The sequence below is a fragment of the Homalodisca vitripennis genome, chromosome 3 (genome assembly GCF_021130785.1).
Source record: "Homalodisca vitripennis isolate AUS2020 chromosome 3, UT_GWSS_2.1, whole genome shotgun sequence".
In the NCBI taxonomy this organism is placed as follows: domain Eukaryota; kingdom Metazoa; phylum Arthropoda; class Insecta; order Hemiptera; family Cicadellidae; genus Homalodisca; species Homalodisca vitripennis.
In genome coordinates, this window is record NC_060209.1 from 143232245 (window position 1) to 143244726 (window position 12482).

A 12482-nucleotide genomic window follows, 5' to 3' on the forward strand; every position below is an offset into this window, starting at 1 on the left:
TAAAACCGCTGGAAAAGTTTGGTTTTCGTCATTCATGCGGCGACATCCTAATTTAAGTGTGAGAAAAGCTCAAGGCATTAGTAGAGCAAGAACAGAAGGAATGAATAGGGAAGAAGTAAAAAGTTATTTCAATCTTCTCACTTCCACCTTAAAAGAAAACAACCTTTTAGATAAGCCCAACTGTATTTGGAACTGCGACGAAATAGGAGTGCAGCTTAATAATGAGCCTGGAAAAGTTATTGCCCAAAAAGGAAGCAAAGACGTTCACGTCGTTACAAGTGCTGAAAAGGGAGAAACTGTAACTATTATGGCCTGCTGCAATGCAGAGGGACAGTTCCTACCACCTTTTTGTATTTTTAAGGGAGTTTACGCTAAACCACAATATATCAAAGATGCTCCCCCTGGAACTGTTTTAAAAATGAGAAGAGAAAGTGCGTACATAAATAGTGAACTGTTCATGGAATGGATTTCTGAACACTTCATCCCAAGAAAGTCTCCTGGAAAGCATTTGCTAATTTTAGATGGCCATGCCTCACACATGAACTGTCCCAATATGTTGCAAAAGGCTTATGATAATGACATCATTATCTTATGTCTGCCTAGTCATACTACACACTACCTACAACCCCTAGATCGTGTAGTATTCAAGCCTTTGAAAACTTATTTTAAAGATGCTTGTAACAAATTAGTCACATCTCGTTGTGGTACTGGCAAAATTTCAAGGGACGATTTTGGCCATCTATTGAATTTATCTTGGCCTCGTGCTGCCACTGTTCAACTTGGAGTTGCTGCGTTTCGTGCCACAGGAATCCATCCTCTAAATATTGATGTGATACCAGACTATGCATATCTTTTACATTGTGACCAAGATGTAAACCAGATTGTTCCTGATCCCACAACACTCCAACCAACCTTGACATCAGTTAATAATCCAGTATCTGAAAACACTGAACCACCTATTTCAATCCAATCATCTCAATCAAATCATTTAATCCCTCCAATCTGTCAACCATCAACCTCAAGACAATGTTCAGCCGCATCTGTAGAAACTCCAACAAAAGTTTTACAAAAACTTTCACCGATTCCTAAAAGTTTGGAGCCTTCAAAATCAAAAAGGAAGCAAAGTGCCATGAATGTTACAGATCCAAATAACATAACCAAAATCAAGATAAAAAAAGAGTTAGCATCAAACAAGAAAAAGCGACCAGATGAAAATAAGAAACCTGCATGGAAAGAACAACCAAAATCTTGCAAGATACAAAAAAAAGGACTTAAAACAAAGAAACGGTTGATGTTTGAGCAATCTTCTACATCTGAGGAAGATGACGCAGACATTGAACTTCTTTCCGATCATGTCAGCGATAATGAAGATGATGAGTGTACAGAGTGTCTTGAACTATATCAGGAGACTACTTCGACATCTGACTGGATCAAGTGCATGGTCTGTGGAAGATGGATGCACGAGAGCTGTACAATTTATGAAGGAAAGTGCATTGACTGTGGACGCCGTGAAAAACGTCAAAAAAAATGATTTTAATGCTCTATTATGTAATAATGTTTTTAAAATGTGCCCAAGTTAAAATGTTTAATTTTTCAATTTCTTACATCAAGTTTGAAGGTTTCATTAGTTTACATTAATTAAATATGTTTAAAGTGTGAATTGCAGTAGTTATTCCCATAAACAATCTCTCCTACCCATGTGCGCAAACTCACCTACCCTACGAGGAGAGATTGCGCAAAAACACATTTTACGATTTTTTTTATTATTTCGTTATTAACATAATATAAATTCTGGAAAAATTACAGAGAATAGACAACCATACAATGTAAATATAACACTAAAAAAATTGTATATTCAACTAAAAATTTTCGTTTTATTTAGATATTTTGAATTGTGCGCAATCTCTCCTCGCTTTACCTTACAATTTGGTTGAAGATGCATTTGATTGTTTCATGGAAACTTTAAAATACTATTTTTATATTTGCTGTCCAATTAAAACTAAGCCTACGCAGCCTAATGATGTACCGGTAACTGGAGTAATGTCTCATAGTGTAGATAAGAAATGGTATACTGTTGAGTTGAAACATATTAGATCAATAATGTTAATCTATTACAATAAGTCCCTTGTTAATCCTAACTACAAAATCAGTTACTTGAGGTTAAAGCAAATTTACAGGTCTCAAGTTAAGATAGCAAAAAAACAGGCAAATTAAAACTATATTATGAATGCTACAAATAAATGTAAAGCAGCTTGGTATATCATTAACTCTGAGTGTGGAAGGCTGTCTAATTCAACAAATAAGTATGATAGGCCTATACATATTTCTGTCAATGCTTTGAATACTCATTTTATAAATGTAGGAAGTAGGCCTAATGTTAACAGTACTACAAGTCATGATAATGTCTCTGATCCTATTGATATATTATTGTCAACATGGAATGCACCTCCTCCAAATGTTTTTAAAATGAAAGAAGTTACTGTAGATCATGTAATATAGTTGATAACATTGTAAATAGTTTAAGTAATTCTAAAGCTCAGGATGTCTATGGTATGTCTAATTTTGTTCTAAAAAAGATTGTTTCTAGCATAGTAGATCCTCTAACTTTCCTGATTAATTGGGTTCTACATGAAGGTACCTACCCTAAGTGTTTAAAAATAACAGTTACAGTACCAGTTTATAAGAAAGGTGATAGGCAGGATGCTAATAGCTATTGACCTATTTCGCTCATTCCTGTAATATCTAAGGTGATTGAAAGTGCAATAAAAAGTCAACTAGAGTGTTATTTTGAAGCCAACAAAATGTTATCCCCATCTCAATATGGGTTTAGGAAAAACCTTTCTACTCTTAAGGCTGTGGAAGATGTTGTATCACATGTATTGAGTGGTTTTGAGGCCAAAAAAGAAACATCTGCTGTGCTATTAGACCTAAGTAAAGCTTTTGATGCTGTTCCTCATAATGTTCTTATTAAAAAACTACAATCTTATAACATTAAGGGAAAAGAATTATTGTTAATGGAGACATATCTGACTGATAGATATCAATTTGTAAACATTTCTGAAGAAAAATCTAATGTTTTAAGAGTTTTAAGTGGGGTACCTCAGGGCTCTGTCCTAGGCCCTTTTCCGTTTGTGATATTTGTCAATGATCTACCTGCTTTTATCCCTGATAAATGTATTTTATATGCAGATGACACGACACTGTTAACTTCAAGCGCTAATTCTGAAACTAACTGTATTGTTAAAAACTATATGGTTGAGAGATCTAACCTATGGTTCTGTGCCAATCAATTGTCTGTAAATAGTAGTAAAACGGAGGAAATTGTATTTAGTTTATGTAACTTAGATGATAAGACTGTGAAATTGTTAGGAATTACATTAGACTGTAAATTGGGCTGGCGTCATCACACAAGTAACTTGTGTACTCGCTTATCTAGAGTAGTTTTCCTACTAAGTAAGCTAAAACAGTACACAAATGACAGTTTAGTCATAAATGCATAGTATGCCTTTTTCCACTCGCACATATTGTATGGCCTAATCCTGTGGGGAAACGCCTCTGGTGCAAAGGAGGTTTTTAAATGGCAAAAGCGAGCAATCAGATGTGTTTCAGGTATTGGCTTTCTGGATAGCTGTAGATCACATTTTACAGAGCTAGGCATACTTACTGTTCCCTCAATGTATATTCTCCAATGTCTGATCTATGTTAAAGAACATTTGGATGAATATAACCTAAGAGGTAGTTGCCATGAGCATAACACTAGAAATAAGGGCCTAATTGATTGTAAATATGTTAGACTAAGTAAAACACAACACAGTTATGGTTACATTGGGGTCAAACTGTTTAATAAGTTTCCATTAGCCGCTAGGAATGTTGCTGTACATAATTTTAAAAAAGTTTTACAAAATTGGTTAAAAATTAAAGCCTTTTATTGTGTTGAGGACTGGGAAACTGCTGACATGAGTGACCTTAAGTTTTAACAATACATAGCCTACCATTCTAGTCTAATATTTTATATGTTTTATGTAGGCCTTTATATTTATATTTTTAGCATAGAGTATATTTTATGTACCTATTTGACAATGTCTATTACAATGTTGTATGTTGTTTAATGACAATAAAGAATTGATTGATTGATTGATTGATATAAGATATGGTTTCAATGTTGGACTGATTTGGTTTATATTTGTATTATTTATCTATAATACTTAATGACCTGTACTGTACTGACTGTAGACGATGACGTGGAATCGGGTGGTTGCTGCCCATTGGCCGAGGCAATTTAATTTGGCCTTCTAGATTCTAGATCACGTGACAAAAGCAGATCGCTGGCGTCCCTGCTCGCGTCACTGCCCCAGGCATCATTCCAAAATGTTTCTCTGTGTAGGGTGTCTCGTTATTCGCTGTGCCGGACATACGTGTATTAAAGTAACAGTACGATGCAACTATCTCTATAGCAAACAAAAAAAACCCATCTTACCCGCTTTATAGTGTCTGAAGTCCATCATTTGCGATCTTGGTCAGATGTTGATTCCCGTTTAGCTATTGGTTTCCCCCCATGCCAGTGACTTTTGGTGAACTTTGTTTATACTCTAAATCTGTCTGAAACTACAAACGTGCCACAGACAGATTGTCGACCTCAGGGGAGTCTTGTGGGAGGATGAGACATCTCAGCCGTGCCGTGCTGTGCGTGTGACAGGTGAATACGACTTCGGTGAGAGGCATCATTCCTCTATTCTACCCATTTTCTCCCTATAGAATTTCACATTTGTTTCATTTGTTGTTATCTTTAAAATGTAATCTTATAAACAGTATTCAATAGCCCTCCGAGCTGATTTAATTCTTTATTTTAGTAATTAGTCTAAATAGCATTCATTGTACTCTTCGAACAGGATTCTTACTTTCACAAGATTCATGCGGTCTTCCATCCAAGGAATGACTAATTCATTATCTAATCGACACAATATATAACATAATTAGTAGATAGGAGATACGAATGATGAATACAATTCTTATTAATTGTACGGCTTGTTTTTACATTTAAAAAATAATTTAGTCTCAATCATGTTCAGATATTTAATGTCATTGTGACTTGTTGAGAAAACCCACATGTTTAATAAAAAGCGAAATAAGTCATATCATTCGTATTTTTAATATTAACTTTACTCTTATTTAATTTACGGCTACTTATGGATTCAAAGTATCTAAATTTATCCAAAAACAAACGAAATTGAAACACTTTTATTGATGTATAGGGATTTTTATGCAGGGTGGTAATTAAGGTTGGAATACAACAGCAAACCAGAAAATGTAAATCTTTATTATGACCGTTGGGGTGAATAAATTGATAACAAATGGTTGTACAGCAGCAATAATGTCAATATACCGCACCATTCCTATAACAGCACACGGGGGAGGTCTGTGACAGTGTTACGGTAGAATAATCGAGGTTATCGAGAGTCGAAACTCGGTGCAGTTGTGTCCTCAATAGACAGGTTCTTGTAAAAGATACATTTTAATTTATTAAAACATTATTCCTTGTAACTAACTGGATGATAATACTGAAAAATATTTTTTTCCTACAAAAGAGGTGTACTTGAGAGCTTGTTTTAGTAAAAATGTTAGTAATAGTACTATTAATTATTATAAATTCTATACCGACGAAGTTCTAACAAATATAGATCAATACATGGCCATTAAAATCACTATACGAGTATTTTGTGATATTATTTTTATATAAAACTCCAATTTATTGGAATTTTTTTATATTTTGAGTGTAATCTCAATGTATATAAAACAATGTCCCATACATCAAAACAAAGGGTAATAAAGGACATTATGGTTACAAAAATAGTTGGAAGACATACTTAGGACATCGAACGATATGAGGTTCATTCATAAACATCTATCCTCATGTACAATGTATAGTTAATATAATAAATATCATAATTAATCTGTTTTTGTCATAATAAAACATTAAAGTCTAAGAAGATATAGGATTTTCATAATTTGAAATAGGTTTCTATAATAAATGTAGAATGAGATTATAATTTTCAATAATTAGAAAAAAATAGAGATCAGATCGGTTTCTTATGCATGGTTTAAAGACTATTGAGAGGGAAGAAGGGTAAAATGACGCCAACTCACCGACGTTGTTGTAGCTCTTTGCCTGGCTCACAGGAGCGGCACCTCCAGCTCGTGTAGGGCCTCCAGGGAGTCGTCCGGTATCCATGGAAAACGGGCCATTTACGACCACTTTCTTGTCATTACAACGATCACGGACTTCAAGGACGGAAATTGGTGGAAGGCGGAGACAATAGTCTCAGAACCGCACTACTCCTGCAAACGAGTTAACAACGTGAATCAGGACTCTGTAAGGTACTAATACTGCCAACCAGTTAACAACGGGAATCGGGACTCTGTACGGTACTAATACTGCCAACGAGTTAACAACGGGAATCGGGACTCTGTAAGGTACTAATACTGCCAACCAGTTAACAACGGGAATCGGGACTCTGTACGGTACTAATACTGCCAACGAGTTAACAACGGGAATCGGGACTCTGTACGGTACTAATACTACCAACGAGTTAACAACGGGAATCGGGACTCAGTACGGTTTTAGTATTGCCGAATTACGCAAGAGGGGTTAAATACTCACGCACTATGGTAGAGAGGGAATAATAACGCTTTTCATTTGTCATAATGCGGCGATTTCCAAGACGCCAAGCCTAGTTTATTAATTTATTTGCACCAAGACTATAAATACAAAAAAGCCCTAATGCAGCTAAACATACTCTAACTACACATAATGTCAAATATATTAATTGTATTTGTATATTCTAATGCATTATTTTTATCAATATGTCAACTGTCAATAAATTAATAATTTATTTGACAGGTATTTGGTCTTCCGATCATATGTTAGTTTAGTTATTTAAACGCATATGTGGCAGATACGGCCAAATACAATATAATTGAATCGTAAAAAGTAAGGGCTCTGTGGTGTAAATGTAGCACATTCACCCGGCAAGTGAGAGATCCGGGTTCGAGTCCCGGCGGAGCAAGTACTTTTTGTGATTCAATGTTTATTTAAAAAAATATATTCTAATGCATAAATGTGTAATTAAACATGATATGTAGTTAAATTTAAACGTTTTTCTTCAAATATGCAGAATGTTTATAGAATATTCTTATTCAGTACATGAAGGTAAAGCATTCATTGCGAATTTTACTGCTACGAAAAAACATACAGCTGGAATTCCTGATAATATCATGAATACTATTAAAGACGTTACAGGAATTCATTTAATTTTGTATATTATGGCGTAATGTGTACATAAACAATTTATTTATATATCTTTTTACAAAATTCATGATAGTCTTGTCCTAAAAATATAAAACCCTCAGAAACAATTTTAAATGGTCCATTTTTTATATTAGTCATTTTTGCTAATTCAAAGAACGCAATTAAATTAATCTACTTATGTATTTTATATATATAATTCAGTTTTCCTACTAACATGTGTCAAAGAATGGCGCAGATAGGTTAATAGAACTGCACCTTTATAGTTATAAAAATAAAAAGAAAATCTGATTCAACAATAATTAGTTAACAATACAATCTGCCATTGCTTTCCTAAATATTTATAACCAACACTTAGTGGTTACAAATGCCACAGCATGTACATAAAACCAGATTAGATGTATATGAGTGCTAATACGTATAAGACACAGTTCAAGATGTAAATTCTTCCCTCAGGATTTAATAACAAAAGACTCATCCTGAATGAGACTAAAATAGCAAGGGACCTTGCATTTGAAAAATAATCACGACTCCATTCAGCCATATCTCTGCAAGACGACGCTTTTGTCTGAGAACGGCCTCAGATTACTTCTCCACCATTAACCGCGAGTTCATCATCAAAACTGCACCCCTCACCCCTCACCACCGCTGTTTGCTTGGGGCACCTTGAGACGTCCAATCCCAGGTGAGTCCACTGCGCAGCGTGTACAGTCCAGGATTATTTAACATTTTCGTACATTATAAAACAAGACAGTATCTAATGTGATGGTTCTTTTGGATTAGTATAATATATACTTTTTATAAGATGTATTTACTACAAAGTCCTATTCAAACTTATTCAAATAATAAACCATAATTTAACATTTATTTATTGGAGAATCTAAATATTATATTTTATCATACTCCTCGTTTTAGCATGATCTCGTTTTATTAGGGGAATTCGTGTCTTCATCTATCCGAGCAAGACCTCTCGATACTTCGAAGGCCGCAGAGACTTGTTTCCATGGAAAAAGTCTACTAATATTTATGCTAAAAGGCCAAAAGGAAACGTAAAAATAAATGAACAAGAAAGTCGCAGGACAAAAATCTTGTAAGCAAAGGTGAGTACAATCATACGAAATTTCATCAAGTGACACAGTAACACATCATGTGACACAGTGACGCATCACGTGACACTATGATTGGTACGTGAGTCTTTTATTACGTTCTCTCGGATCCTTCGATATTCTTTTATGTCGATTTATTATGTTCAACTTATGTTTAGAGTCTGTGAGTAACACGCACTTTATAAATTGTGTTATTAATATGTGAAGTAAAATTATTAACGTTTTTAAAATTAGAATTGTATGTAATTCGACAGAAACGTAATTTATAGTCTCTTATATAAATAATGTTCTAGATTTCTTAAATCAAGAAATTGATTTATCTACAACAACAATCTGAAATTGCCGTAATAAGTACTGTGCAGTATTGATGTGGCGGTGTTTATGAGGCACGCCTATAAGAATTAGTCAGCAAACCCTGAAGAAAATAGATATTAAAAAAAACTAAAGTACAAGCCTGATTGTGATCTCCAATAAATATTCGTCCTTACAGCCGTAAAACCACAAGACAACCAATAACAATAAAACTTGCGTCATGGCAGTTTTTTCAATTCTCTTATGATACGAATCTGAAAAACCCCTCATTGCACATAGCCCTAAAAGTATATTTGGACTTGCTTTTGGAGTTTTAGGATATTCAGAATGAGTAATAAACATGCAACGATATTTGAAATATGAAATAATAATAATAATATAATTAATTGTATTCCTCCCAGAAAAATACAAAACTAATAAAACTTACCAAACTAGGAAATAAACCTGTCTCTATTTTCTAATTGAGTGTAAAGTAAAGTTGTAGCGAAAACTAAACAGGAAAAATGTTAAAGTGATCAGTTGGAGATACAATTAAACGGAGTTAATGATTACAACTATCAATAAAGATAGTGATGAGTTGGTGAATTCTGGAATAAAACAACAGAAAAGGCACTCCTATGATAAAACCTAAATGTGTTTTGGCATATAATGCGGCTAAAACAGGATTATATGTCTCTGACCAACTCAGCTCTTACTTACAGCACATTGCGGTCAACACAAGTCAACAAAAGGGTGTATAAAAGTTCTAATCGAAAAGAAAAAAAAAATTAGTGGGACTTTCTGAAATTCGGGACCAAAATCGTCAAAGAAGCTGGTTGCAATCAAGAGAGTAGAACCAGAAGATGATGCTAATAGTTGCTCCGTAATAGCCTCATTTTCCAGGTAATAATTACATTTTCCAATTTCTCCGCTACTGATTAATGCATACTTTATAAACTATATTATTTATGATAAGTTTCTTACATATGGTTTATAGAACTTGTATAACTTGTCTTCTCCTCAGTTCTTATATTCCCTCCTATCCTATCTACCTCATATTACTAACTTCAGTAATGAGAGTTTTAAATTATCACGTAATTTATCATACATTACGTTATTACAGTAGTTCTTGCTTTCAGCTAGAAGGCGAGTCCAAAAGCACGATATAGTTAGACGTGAGGGCAAACCAAGTGAAGTGCGCAAGCGTTGTCTTCCCTACTATGAACTGCTAAAATTAAGTGAAGGCACAGCTGTTAACAGAAAAAAGTGTAAGAGGAAGACTACGTATTGCAAAAACTGTCCACAAGAGCCTTCAATGCGTCTCCCTTGCATTAATAAATGTTACTATATATTTTTTAAGTTATTAAATGTTAAAAAATAACCTTTTTATATAAAAGTGTGATTTTATCGTTTCAAAGTTTTTTGTTTTTCTTTAAATCCCAGTATGTTTGTAATGTTGCCATAGATGCTACGCTAAGCTTTGAAAATATAAAAACATTGTACAGTAATTTTCTATTTTATTACTATCCTTAAAAATTATCGACACGTGTATCACCCTAGCAAGATAACGGTGGCGCACGACACGGTTGCATAAAGTACCCCGTACCTCACCGGTGGTACACGACGTCGTAAAAATATTTCAATGGGTCTAGTAGGTTCTAGCATAACAACAATTATAAAACTGTATTTTCAATATAAAGTTATATACTATTGAACAGTTCAACGTTAAATAGAAAGGAATAAAAAGGAAAACTTAACATCAGCGAATAGTGTAGGACACATTGATACCACCACTTTATCTATAACTTTTAACTTTGATTGTATTGGAAATATGGGATAAAACATTCATTAAAAGATGGCGAGTGAAGATCCAGAGCACAAAAATCAGAAATTAAATTATTTAGAATCTGTAATCAAATATTTACTACCCGTACAAGCAAGAATACACAGTACATTATCACTTGGTTACTGTCACATAATACATTATACAATATATTACATCATATTTGTAGCAAGAAATAGGTGCAATGAAGCTAACTTCAATCTTAATAAATTATCATAGAATTTCGGCACCCAGTCCGGTTCTTCTAAAGTAAGCATTGCTAATGTTTTTTTCTCCCTTTTGACGTTTAAATAAATCTATTTCTTGTCCTGTAAATAAATCAATACTTGCTTACTGATATACGATTAATATTTCTGACCAAATTCAATTTATATAAATTGTCTAAGCTTTTCAAAAGCAAAACTTTACTGTAAAACAGTTTTTAAAATTTTAAAGGTATTAGGAAACTATTGAGCGCCACTATTTTTAGTCAGACGAAAAATGCAGTGGATCGTAATTGTATATATTACTATTTGGTCGTACATCGAAAGTCCATTATACTTGATTGACTGCCTGTCCATTTCACTTGAACCAGGTATTGCTGTTTTGCATAGTGCTGACAGATCAAGCACAGTATGTTGTGTACTACGATTCTTTCAAATTTCATTTGATAAAATATTCAAAATATCGTTATCCAAATAATTTGGACTTGCCGTAATATACAACGAATTTGTGGTGAATACTGCTGCCCAGTAACCATTCCGAATTAGAATTGGTTCCAGAATTAAAACATAATATTTAATATCCTTTCTAAAATATTAGCGCATTGCAATTATTACTAGAAGAACGGAGTAAATGTATGTCTTACATTTATAACATTATTGACTGGTGTTAATAAACGGTAATTATACCGTTTATTAACTTGAAGCTAGTATAAGAAAATTTAGCGTAATAGAATAATTAATCAGTAATATTACACTAAATGTTAAAAGATTGAATGTTGAGGTAAATATATTATTTAATCATTCTTATAACAATTAAAATGATATTGATATAGTTATCTAAGTTCTACTCCCTAATATTCTAACATATGTTGATAAACGAAACGAAACCAAGGAGCAGCACAATAGCTGAGACCATAGCCTGTGGTTTAATACAGTCAGCCTCATCTGCCAAGATAATTGAAGGCAAGATGTATCATAAGCGAATAATGACAATGTGGTATCTCTACGCACAATATCATGATCACAAAGTGGTTAGCTTCACTGGCTGAATTTGCTACCCTTGCTTTGCTTTCTAATGATGTTACAATACTTGTAAGATTTGTATACCTGCTATATCAAGCTGCATTAAAGAGTAAAACCAGAGAGGTTTTCTGAAGTATAGGGTAATTTACAACGAATTTGTCCTTCTACACTTTTAATCTCTTAGCAAGTCAAGATGGCCGCATTATAAGTTTAGAGGAATTTATGATAACTTTGCAGCAGCAACAAGAAATGTGATAGCCAACGTAGTTTTTAACAGATTATTAAGTAATAGTATTTACCTTTTTTAAATAGGTTTACAAATAACGTTAGTAGCTAACACTTCTCTCAGAAAACAATCAACCACAGTTTTATCAGGACTGGTGTTTGCCAGTGAAGAATTAAAATCTCCTACTTAGTTTAAATGGATATACGGAATAAAATTTATTTCTGAGCTTGAATTTGGTTGTTATAATTATTTTGGCACAGAGTAGCCTGCACTAACGGCAAGAGGAAATTGTGATCGGTACGATCCTGTGCGAAATCATTAAATATCATCAGAGTAAATAACTAAATAAGTAAACAATTGCAAGGTTATACTAATACATTGCAAACAAAGGTAGTTATAGGCGCTTTTGGGATTAACAGGTAGATACAGAAGCCTAATTGTTACTTACTGTAACCCTTATGAATTTTATATGATCCATAAACTTTAA